We start from the raw sequence: 11,059 nt of genomic DNA on the forward strand, positions 1-11,059 counted from the left end.
CCCCCTCCTCCACCCAGGTGACCCCGGTGCCATCCTTCCCCCTCCGTCGCAGCCACCGGGTACTGCCCCCTCTTCCAAGATGTCGAAGCAAGGTACCGCGAAAAATTCCCCCTTCCTCCATTTCTTTCCAACATGGTTTACCATGGCCGCCTCATGCCAGTAGTCACAATTTGTTCCTGTTCCAAATTTGGTGGTGGTTTAGGTTCATCGGTGTCCATATGTGGTGTAGAAGGTGCTTAGGAATGGATTTGTTCAGCTGCTTGTTGGTGTAAGGTTGCTAGTTGCTTGTTTTAAGGATTTAGTTCTAATAAAGGAGCTATTGTGCATGATGCTTTCCTCCTGATTTTTTTCATGCCCTGGCAAGTTATTGTATTAGATCTTGGGTGAGGCATTAGGGCAGTTGCATCTCCTAGGTTAAGTGACTAAATTTTCTCTACTGCTTGTGTTTAACTTGGCTTGACAAGTAGTTATAATCATTGTTTAACTTTTGTGAGCAACATTCATGTAATCATAACATGTGTGTGTCTGTGTGTGTGTTTGTGTGGCTGTCATGCATCTCCAGATTATTCGCTTAGTTTACTAAAGATGATTAGATCTGTCAGTGGTTGTATATGTTGTAGAATGTGTTTAGGAATGGATCTAGTCAGCTGATTGTTGGTGTGAGGTTGCTACCTGCTAGGCTCATGTACTTGCTTGTTGTACTGAGGTGGGATGGATCGTTGCCTTGCCCGTGTTTAAATCCACTTCAGGGCCTTAGAGGGGTTTGGAAGTGAACATGTCCTCAATGGGGAGTTATTGTATTAGATCATGGATGAACCCTTCGGGCAGTTGCGTGTCTCTGCCCAAGTGGATAGATGATTGTAAAATTTATCAGATGCTTGCATTTATCTTGACTCACTAAATATATATAATCCTTGTTTACTTTGAAGAAATGTCATGATATCATGTAATCATAACATGTGTGGCTTATATGTCAATATGTGGTTTATATGGCATGAAATTGGTATCATTGGCTTTTCTTTTGTCGATACTTAGTACTTACTAATAAATGTGAGTTTTTATCCTATAAGCCACATAGTGATAAAATAATTATTGGTCAATGTCTTCTCTCACTAGAACTTAATATATATGTCCTACATTTGAAGTACTCCAAAACAAAACAAAAATTCTCGATAAAACTAAGAAAACGTAGTTCATATCTATTTGTGGTAAATGACGGTGGATATTGAGCTTGGTCGATTCATAAATAGTCGCGAGCTAGTTGATGAAAGTGCATTTATCCTCTAATGATATTTTAGTGATGACCACAATATTACTGCTAATGTACCTATAATCAACTTGTCTATGATCAATTTGAAATGAGCAATACTAATTGGTCTCTTCTGCTGCTTATCAGAGATGGGGGGATTCCGCCACCGTAGGCTGCGCTCTGCCACAACAGAGTACGAGTTGGATGCTTTCGAGTTCTTCAGTGTCATACTTGAGAATTCATCCAGGAGGCAGGTATGTAAAAGGAGAGATCTCCCCTTCACCCATCCCTTTATGATAAATCTGCTTTTTGGTACATCACTCCTTGTCCCACGCTGCAGAGGCTGCCTGACACTTTCATGAAGATGCTAGATGGCCATCGGCCAAAGAATGTGAAACTCACTACAAAAAAAGACACATCCGTGACATTTTGGGCCAAACAAAAAAAAATTCCGTCATACTTATGACACTTCTATGACAATAATTGTGACAAAACCTGGTATCATCATAGATGTGGTGGGCTCCTACTTGTATGACAAAAAATCATGACAGAAAACGGGCTTTTCGTCCTGGGCGGGCCGGAGACGCAGCTTCATGACATTCTTTAGGTCGTCCATGACGGAAAAAACGTGGTAGCAGCGAGGGCGAGGAAAATTCGGGGAGTTCCCAATTACGGTGGGTGGTCGGGGGTCGAGCGATGCGCATTTCTCTCGTACACGTACGTGCATGTGTGCGAGGCGTTGGGCTGTAACTGAACCCGAGCGAGGCGTTGGGCTCTAACTGAACCCGAGCGATGCTCTAGCTATGTTAGTGAACCTGAGTGATTCCTTCGCTACTGCTGCTAACTGAAGCCGATCGATGCTGCCTCTACATGAACAGTGAGTGTTGCGGGGGGGTGGTGGATGAACAGTGAGCAGTGGGGGTGGATGAACAGGACCCCGTGGTGTTGCCTTTGGATGAACATGACCCCGATCGATCGAGCCGGCTGAGGCTGGATGAACAGGACCCCATGGACGGCTGGATGAACGGGACGTCCCCGTGGAGGGCTGAATGAATAGTAGACGATGAAGGGGTGGATGAACAGTAGCCCGTGGAGGGGTGGTTGAACAGGAGCCCGTAGAAAGGGCTAGTTGAACAATAGTCGGTGGAGTAGCGCGCGGTGGAGGCTGGATGAACAGGAGCCCGTGGATGAGCAGTCGCAGGTGGAGGCTGTGTCAGGACCCCGACTCGATGTCACATCGATCTAGCTTGTAACACCTCATATCACTTTGCGGCCTCACGCACGGTATCCCTACGGGTGTCGCCTTACCTTTTCCCGGGACCGTTTGCGCCTTTTGGCTCACGTATATGATAGTGTCGCTAGCATCCATATGATAAGGAGCCCGGGCTGACATGACTAGTTGTAAACCCAAAGTGGCATAGACTTACAGGGACAGGCATCCATGACCCAGCTTCGAACGTGTCGGTCATCAGCAAGTGGGTCCGGGCTGTAGCACTAGGCTAGCAGGACTCCGGTAAACCGGGCTGTAGCGGGCTAACAGGACTCCGGTACTCAATGCGTGACATTTCCCCGAAGGGACAGACACAGGAAAGAAGAAGGACACATGCCGGCCAGCCTAAGTGTTCCAGAGCAGTAGCAAGCTACCATGGCTCAGCGGTAACACTAGGAGACATTTCCCGGTAAGAGAGGCTACTAAAGATAAACAACTAGATAGTCAGATCCCACACATACCAAGCATTTCAATAACATACACACAATATGCTCGATATGTGCAAATACAACATGGCATCACAACATGACTCTATGACACAAGTACTTTATTTAAGGCTCAGAGAGCCATACATAACATACACATAGGTACGGGTCACATGACCCAGCATTCAAGTCATACAGTCATACAAACCAACAGCGGAAGTAACTTGTCTGAGTACAGACAACTAGTAAAATAAAAGAGGCTTGGTAAGCCAAGCTATACTACGTGGTCCTTCACAAGCTCAGGATCACCACCTGGGCCTTAGCCTACTCATTGATGTCAACGTCTACGAAGAACCCATCAGAAGGGGTTGCAGCGTCTTCTGTAAAAATGTAGATTATAGCAACATGAGTACAAAGGTACTCAGCAAGACTTACATCAGATCCTACATACATGCACATTATCAAGAAGGGTTGGTGGAGTTGTTGCAGCAAGCCAGCTTTGACTCTTGGCTAGACTATCCTACGAGACTCCAACTTGAAATGGTTTTGCGCACACGAGTCCACTACTCACCACTTCAATACACTACCGAGGATCCACCTCCGTCTTCCTACGGAAGAGCCATCCTCGGCAGGCACGCTTATCTTGAGGCTTTTAATAGTTTCCATTTACTTGTCTATGACATGTATAGGCAACCAAGTAGTCCTTTACCGCGGACGCGGCTATTCGAATAGATCATGTTAACCCTGCAGGGGTGTACTTCTTCATACATGTTTCCACCACTTAGCGTCTGCACACGACATGTGCTCGGCAGACTTCAAGCGAAAGCCGACGTGGGTGTAGACCACGACCTACCTAAACACCTAAGTCTCTAGTCCAGGTTTATCGCCTATTCGGGTTCCATCCATGAGGAGATCCGGCCGAGGTTTCGCTCACAGCCCCAAACGATGTGAACAGGGTTCCCGAGATACCTAACGGGTATTCGGTACACCGTGCCACGTACCTACCGCATCACAGCCCACCCCTACGGTCAGCACTGTCCACGGCCTCCAGTAGGCTACAAACACCAGAAACTACTTGCAACTCCTGGACAGAGGACTAGGGTGAATAAGAAGTCGAGCGGGGTCATATTTCAGGGCCCAATGCATGGTAGTAGCTGTATCTTAAATCACACATATAGATCTCAGTGCTTAAGGTCGGCTTCAATGAAACAACCCACCATGTACTCCTACATGGCCTCTCATCGATACCTTTACCAAATCGTGTTCACCACACCACTCTCATTACCGACATAATCATTTCACTCTAGCCCATCACCCAGATGAACCAGACCTGACACGACTCTAAGCATAGCAGGCATAGCAAGGTAGGAACAACACATACATATGGCTCAATCAACTCCTACACATGCTAGTGGGTTTCATCTAGTTACTGTGGCAATGACAGGTCATGCAGAGGAAGTGGGTTCAACTACCGTAGCACTCAGCAGTTTGAAACGCGTTGTCTTAATGCAGTAAAAGAGAGCAGGAGCGAGAACATGTGATTGTATCGATATGATCAAATGGTTGGTTGCTTGCCTGATGGTTCGATGCACTGATACGGTTCTTCGTTAGGGTAATCACGGTACTCCTCGGAGACAGAACCTGCCGCAAAGAACACCGATACACAACCATCACCAAACAATGTGCAACAATATGATTCATGCATGAAACATGGCAATATGAGTGTGTTGGGCTAATGCAACTAAGACCAGAAGGGTTTGAACCAATTTGAATCAAAGATTCAAATTTCAAACTCAAACATGGCCCTTTAAAGTGTTTTCTCCTTGTTCTGCATTAAACATCAAGTTAACTTGTTTAATCATGCATGAAAATAGTACAGATGCATAGATTGGATTTTTCTGATCATTTTTCATATATAATTTGTCTGATTTGGAGTTACAGAATAAAAGTTATGAATTTTTGAAATTTAAACTATATTCTGGAATTTCCTATATTAGATTAAATCCAGAAAATCAATTACTGCGTCAGCCTGACGTCAGTGTGACATCAGCAGGTCAACGGGACACGTCCGGGTCAAACCTGATAGTGGGTCCCGCGTGTCAGTGTGATTAATTGAACTAAAATTAATTTAAACTAATCCTAATTAGTTAACAGGGCTGGGGCCCACCTGTCATCGACTCAGGAGAGTCAACCAGGGCCCACCCGTAGTCAAACCCAGGTCGGCTGCACCGGCGTTTAGCCGCCGGCGAGCCCGACGCGGCGGCGGAAGTGGTTTTGGCCGTTTCGTTCACCAAATGGGTCGCGGAGACCACCGGAGAGGAGCTGAGGTCGAGCCGCAGCTCTTGGTGGAGTCCGTTGGGGTCGGGGTGGCCGGAGTTGGCACCGGCGACGACTTTGGCGGCCACCGGAGTTCGGCCGAAGTCGAACTTGTCGCTAGGGGGGTCGGTGAGGTGCGGGGAGTAGCTAGTTAGGTGCTACGTGATGCGGTGAGCATGATGGACACCGTGGAGTGGTCGGAGGGTGACCAGGAGCACGTCGGCGACGAGCTCCACGGTGGTGGGTGCGGTTGAGCTCCAGGAGGTCGCTACACGGCTCGGGAACGAGAGAGGGAGGGTAGGAGGGGTAGCTAGGCTCACAGCGCACCCGTAGAGGCCACCGGCGGGGTCGGGGACGAGCTGAGGCGGCGACGGTGTTGAAGGGGATCTCCGGCGACGGCGGTTCGGGCGAGGTCGTTGCGGTGGACTTGGGCGTTGCGAGCGCTCGGGGCTCGGCTTGCTCGATGAAGTGGACAGCGGCGGAGCTCCTGGACATGACGAGAGGACGCACGGGCGGCAGGGAGCGCGGCTACGACGTAGGCACGGCGGCGGTAGCGTCGGCCATGGCTGGGGGGGCGCGAGGGGGAGGAGCTGGAGAGGAGAGGGGTGTCTGGGGGGTTCGGGGAAGAGAGAGGGAGCGATCCACGACGTCACCGGGCGAGGGGAGCGGCGAGGCGGCGAGCAGGTGCGTGGCGCGTGCTGCGGTCGCCGTTGGGCACCTGCCTGCCTGCCTGGCCGGTAAGCAGCTCGCTGGAGCGGCGCTGGGCTGGGCCGGCAGGTGGGCCGGGTGCTGGGCGCCAGGTAAGTTTTTCTATTTTTCCCTGTTTTCTGTTTTTTTAATACTTCTGCAACTTAGTGGATTTATTAAAAATACTTAGGCAACTCCTAAAATCACCAAACTACTCCTGGTCCATAGTTGGATTATTTCCAACATGAAACATTTTAGTTTGGAGATATTTGAGCATTTAAATATTTTATATGATTTTAAATGCCCAAATTCAAATATTTATGATTTAATTCAAAAACCCTAAGATGGCCTAGGAAAATGTGCATCACTTTTGGCAGAGGTTCTGAACCAAGACAAAAATGATGGGCATTTTAGAAGGGCATTTCAGGTTCATTGAAAAAGTTTTTAGTAAACCCTAATTGGTTTCAGAGGGGGCTGGGGGTTCTGTCATCCCCATTTCAGGTTTCTGATGAAAGAATAAACATGATGCAACACTCTAATGCATGAACTAGCTAGGATGTGACAACTCACCCCCACTCAAAAGAATCTCGTCCCGAGATTTGGGTTCCTCCGGAAAGAGGTCGGGATATTCGAGTCGAAGACGATCCTCCCTTTCCCAAGTTGCTTCATCCTCAGAATGGGGCGACCATTGAACTTTGAGAAACTTGATATTATGACGTCGAGTGGTACGCTCGGCCTGATCGAGGATACGAATGGGGTACTCTCGATATGTGAGATTATCTTGGAGATCAAGCGTGCCGTGGTCCACTCCACAGATAGGATCCGAGAAGCAACGCCTGAGTTGAGAAACGTGGAAGACATCGTGGACTCTAGATAGGTGCGGAGGTAGTTCCAACTGGTAGGCAACTTCTCCTCGTTTAGCGAGAATGCGAAAAGGTCCAATGTAACGAGGAGCCAATTTGCCTTTGATACCGAAACGATGGGTTCCCTTCAGAGGGGTAACCCGAAGGTAAGCCTTCTCGTCAACCTCGAAAGTCATAGCCTTATGTTTTCGGTCATACTGACTCTTTTGACGAGATTGGGCTGTTTTCAACTTTTCACGAACGATGCGAACTTGCTCTTCTGCTTCCTGAATCATATCCGGGCCAAAGAATTGTCTTTCCCCGGTTTTTGACCAGTTAAGGGGTGTTTGACACCGTCGTCCATAGAGAACTTCAAAAGGGGCTTTACCCAAGCTAGATTGATAGCTGTTGTTATAAGCAAATTCGGGAAATGGAAGGCATTTCTCCCATTCCATTCCGAATGAGATAACAGAGGCTCGAAGCATGTCTTCTAGGATCTGGTTGACGCGTTCCACTTGACCACTTGATTGAGGGTGGAAGGCGGTGCTAAAAGAGAGACGGGTTCCCATAGCATTTTGGAAGCTTTCCCAAAATCGAGAGGTGAAAAGACTTCCTCGATCCGAGTTAATTTCCAAAGAAACACCATGGAGAGACACTATTCGGGAGATGTATAAGTCTGCCAATTGACTAGCGGTTATACTCTCACAAACAGGTAAGAAATGGGCTACTTTAGAGAGACGATCGACAATGACGAAGATAGCATTATTCCCTCTCTTGGTCCTGGGAAAACCGGTAATGAAATCCATACCAATTTTATCCCATTTCCATTCAGGAATATCTAGGGGTTGAAGGGTGCCAGTACGCCGTTGATGCTCTGCTTTTACACGACGGCAGACGTCGCAATTAGCAATATACTGAGCAATTTCTCTCTTCATTCTAGTCCACCAGAACCTCTGGTGTAGGTCCTGATACATCTTGGTACTACCGGGATGAATGGTGAGAGGAGATTCATGAGCCTCCTTAAGGATCAACTGCCGTAGATGCTGGTTCTTGGGAACCACTAAACGGGTCTCAAAGTACACAACACCATGATCATTTGTGAAGAAACAACTAGCACCTCCACTAGCAATGTTCTCCTTGATTTTAGATATTCCCTTATCTCGCTTTTGGGCAGCGATGATTTGATCCGTAAGAGTAGGTTTCGCCACCAAGGTGGAAAGAAATCCTTGTGGAACAATGTGAAGGTTAAGCTTCCGAAATTCCTCATGGAGAAGCGGTTGACTTTGTTGTAACATCAGGTTGTTACAATAAGATTTACGACTTAGCGCATCAGCCATGACGTTGGCTTTCCCTGGGGTGTAAGTTATTCCTAAGTCGAAATCTGTGATCAACTCAACCCAACGTCTTTGCCTGAGATTCAAATCCGGTTGGGTGAAGATATACTTCAGACTTTGGTGATCAGTGAATATTTCGCAATGATTACCGAGGAGGTAATGTCGCCAGGTCTTAAGTGCATAGACTACGGCTGCAAGCTCTAGATGATGAATAGGATAATTCTCCTCATGTGGGTGCAATTGCCGTGAAGCGTAAGCAATTACGTGTCGATCTTGCATGAGGATGCAACCTAGTCCTTGTCGCGAGGCGTCGCAGTAGATAACAAAGTCGTTAGAGAAGTCTGGCGGTACCAATACGGGAGCAGAAGTCAGGCGTCTTTTCAGTTCCTGAAAGCTGTGCTCACATTGTGGAGTCCATTCAAACTTTTTATCTTTCTTGAGGAGTTCGGTTAGAGGTTTAGCAACTTTGGAGAAATTTTCGACAAAGCGACGGCAATAGCTCGCTAAGCCCAGAAAACTCCGAACTTGCTTGACCGATTCAGGTGGAGTCCAATTAAGGACGGCTTGAACTCGCTTAGGGTTAACAGCAATACCTTTACCAGATATTACATGACCCAGATAGGTCACTTCTGATAACCAGAATTCACATTTAGAAAATTTGGCATAAAGGCGATGCTCTCGAAGTTTCTTCAACACTAGCCTTAGATGTTCGGCATGTTCTTCCTCGCTCTTGGAGTAGATGAGTATATCATCGAGGTAAACCACGACGAATTTATCCAAATACTCCATGAAGATTGAGTTCATTAACCGAGAAAAGGTGGCTGGAGCGTTGGTTAAACCGAAGGACATGACGGTGTACTCGTATTGGCCATAACGAGTAACAAAGGCCGTTTTAGGAATGTCCCCGTTCTTGATTTTGATTTGATGGTAGCCCAACCTCGAATCCATTTTGGAGAAGACTGAGGATCCAGCGAGCTGATCATACAGGTCGTTGATCCTGGGGAGCGGATATTTGTTCTTGATTGTGACCAAATTGACAGGTCGATAATCTACAACCATCCGGTCCGTACCATCCTTCTTCTTGACGAAGAGGACGGGGCAAGCCCACGGAGATGAACTAGGTCGGATGAAACCCTTTTTCAAGGACTCATCGAGTTGTTTCTTAAGCTCGGCTAGTTCTAGTGGTGCCATCTTATAAGGTCTTCTAGCAATCGGAACGGTTCCTGGAATGAGGTCTATTACGAACTGAACATCCCTGTCAGGTGGAACACCTGGCAATTCCTCTGGGAAGACATCCGGGAAGTCACGGACTACCGGAACGTCCTCAAGGTCTGGCAAAGGGCTGGCGTTAAGAGAATATAACTGTCGCTTGGCTATTCGGGTCAAGACATTGGCTATCTTTCCCGAAGGATGGGTGGGTTGAACAGTCCTAGAGAAACAATCAATGTTGGCATGATGGGCTGACATCCAGTCCATACCCAAGATGATATTAATATCTGACGATTTAAGGGCTATCAAAGATGCGAGAAAAACAAGTCTGTCGACTTGAATTTCATTTCCATGGCTTACTCTAGAAGTTTGCCATTTGGATCCCGGAGTTTGAATTACCATAGAGGTTGGCATGTCACAGAAGGCGGTGTTATGCAAACGAGCATAGTTCTCGGATATAAATGAATGAGATGCTCCTGTATTGAAAAGAACAGTTGCTGGGTGGCAATTAACAAGGAGCGTACCGAGAACGACGTTGGGATCCTCTTGAGCTTCTTAGGCAGAGATACAGTTGACATGGCCACGTGTAGCGGTGGCCGCCTTGGCGTGGAACACTTTTCCTGTCGGCTTGCCACGGCCAACATCTTTAGCAGGTTGGTTGGGGTTGGTCTGGGGACACTCGCGCATATAGTGGCCCGATTCCCCACACTTAAAGCAAGTCACAGAACTGGTACGTGGAGGAGCATTGTTGGTTGGACCACCATAGGGCTTGGCTGGTGCAGACTGTTGAACGGGGCGAGGCGCTTGGAAGGATGGCCTCGGTGTGAACCTGGGTGGCAGGGCAGTGTTGGGCACCCACACGCGGCGCTTCTGGGGACCAGCACCGGATGAGGAACCCACGTCACGGCCATGCTTGCGTGTTGCGTCATAATCAGTCTGACCAGTCTCAGCACTGATGGCCTTGTTAACAAGCTTCTGAAAAGATGTGCACTCATGCAGACGGAGGTCGCGGCGAAGCTCAGGACTAAGTCCCTTACGGAACCTTGCTTGCTTCTTGGCATCGGTAGAAACTTCCTCAGTGGCATATCGTGCGAGGTTACTGAACTCCCTGCTGTAAGCATCCACGGAGAGTCGGCCCTGAGTGAAACTGCAAAATTCCTCACGTTTACGGTCCATGAGACCCTCCGGAATGTGATGTTCGCGGAAAGCCTCGCTGAATTAAGCCCAAGTAGTGACATGGCCTGCTGGGCGCATAGCTCCATAATTCTCCCACCAGAGACTGGCGGGGCCTTCAAGATGATATGCAGCAAAGGTGACCTTGTCAGCCTCAGCTACCAGCGCGGAACGCAGTTTGTGAGAAATACTGCGAAGCCAGTCATCAGCGTCGAGAGGCTTGACGGAGTGGTGGAACGTGGGTGGATGTAACTTGATGAAATCACGGAGTGACACCACGTTAGTCCTCTGATGGTGTGCTGTGTTCTGTTCAATATGCTCCAACAAACGGTTGGTCTCCCGCTTGTTTCTTTCGGCTTCCATCATAACCTCGGCTAGGGAAGGAGGATGAGGCAGATTTGCATTCCTGACTTCACTGCCTTCGGCCTGCTCTTGAGGAGCAGGGTTATTGCGCGTGTTGACCATCCTAGGTAAACAAGACAATGATTTAGTCAGAATGATAAGATTCCAACACAAGATACAGAATGTAAGGAGTAACTCGGAATGCAAGATGA

This window comes from Triticum dicoccoides, chromosome 2B, assembly GCF_002162155.2.
Source record: "Triticum dicoccoides isolate Atlit2015 ecotype Zavitan chromosome 2B, WEW_v2.0, whole genome shotgun sequence".
Classification (NCBI taxonomy): domain Eukaryota; kingdom Viridiplantae; phylum Streptophyta; class Magnoliopsida; order Poales; family Poaceae; genus Triticum; species Triticum dicoccoides.